Source organism: Panulirus ornatus, chromosome 43 (genome assembly GCF_036320965.1).
Source record: "Panulirus ornatus isolate Po-2019 chromosome 43, ASM3632096v1, whole genome shotgun sequence".
NCBI classification, from domain to species: Eukaryota; Metazoa; Arthropoda; class Malacostraca; order Decapoda; family Palinuridae; genus Panulirus; species Panulirus ornatus.
The window spans coordinates 3166718-3168300 of record NC_092266.1 but is presented as its reverse complement, the minus strand read 5'-3'; the positions used below and the strand labels follow the sequence as shown (position 1 = coordinate 3168300).

The 1583-nt window shown below is 37.3% G+C and overlaps 1 non-coding gene across 1 annotated transcript; it reads left to right on the top strand.

The window, feature by feature from the left end:
- Positions 1-1258: 1258 nt before the first annotated feature.
- TRNAQ-CUG (transfer RNA glutamine (anticodon CUG)) lies at positions 1259-1330 on the top strand. Its single transcript has one exon. It is a non-coding gene; the product is annotated as a tRNA-Gln (tRNA).
- The last annotated feature ends 253 nt before the right edge of the window (positions 1331-1583 follow it).

Below are 1583 nucleotides of genomic sequence, written 5' to 3'. Positions count from 1 at the left end.
ACTGGAGGTTTTCCCAATGTTGGTTGAACATATGTCCAGCAACAGGAGATGGAGTAAGATACAGTATTGATGAGATTTATCTATCTATATAACTATCTAAATATTGCTCTATCAATCTATCAATCTAACTATCTATCTATCTATCTATCTATCTGTCTATATATCTATCTTTATCTGAAAGTCAACAATAATAAAATCAATGACATATGAAGTATAACAATGTCCTCTCAATGACAATTATCTCACCAGAATCTTCTAGAACCTTCCAGAAAACTATGAACTCTGCATGCAAGGAGGGAGGAATGGTCTCTGGCTATTGATAAAACCATATTATTCCATATATATGTTTATATATACATATTTATGTATATATATGAATGTATATATAACGTACAGAATAATGCTGTCATCATCAGTATCGAAGAAAACTGAAAAGATGAGTTCCCACCGAGATTCGAACTCGGATTGCTGGATCCAAAGTCCAGAGTGCTATCCCTTACACCATGGGACCTGATAAGAACAGATGTGATTTCATCTAAATGTTTTACATATAATCAACCAGAGGCCATTCCTCCCTCCCTGCCTGCAGGGTTCAAGGTTTTCTAGAAGGTTCTCGAAGATTCTGGTAAGATCATTACCTTTGAGAGGTCGTCGTTAGGTAACAGTCAGGTTCACTCTATGGTTGGTGTTTGTAGTTGGTTGTCCGAGGATGTTGTTATACTTGATCAATTTTGTAATTGTTGACTTTCAGGTAGGAAGTACTCATTTACGATGCATCCTTATACTCACAACAACCTTATGAGTCACTTCAAGATTTATCTTCACTACAACTTTATCTTCACTAAACCATTAAGGTTGAAGTCAATGGTCACATTCACTACAATCTCAACACGACTGGTCTTATACCTAACCCATATTATCACTACATCCATGTACATGTATTTCTTGCAGAATAACGCAGATATCAATGATTTCTGTGAAAATTGACATATACAGCATTACGTATATATCGATCTATCTAATATCTGTTTTTTACCTATCTATCTATCGATCTATCTATCTCTCTATCTTTCTAAATCAGAAAGTCAACAACAATATCATTAATGATACGTATAACTACGTCCTCTCAATGGCAGTTCCTACCCAGAATCTTCGAGAACCTTCTAGAAAACCTTGAACCCTGCAGGCAGGGAGGGAGGAATGGCCTCTGGTTGATTATATGTAAAACATTTAGATGAAATCACATCTGTTCTTATCAGGTCCCATGGTGTAAGGGTTAGCACTCTGGACTCTGGATCCAGCAATCCGAGTTCGAATCTCGGTGGGACCTCACCTTTTCAGTTTTCTTAGAAACTGATGATGGAACTGAGCCATATAGTTGACCTTCGATGGACATATATTTCTTACGGCCCACCATTTTATTTAAGTATGAAGATCTCACGGCAGAGAGGAAACGTGTGATATTCAAAATCAAAAGCCGCAATTGCCCTCATGGTAATGGTCGACATGTTTGCAGACAGATGACACAGACATGTGAGAAGTTAGACAAATATGGATGTTCCTGGTTGCTGTATAGCCTAGGT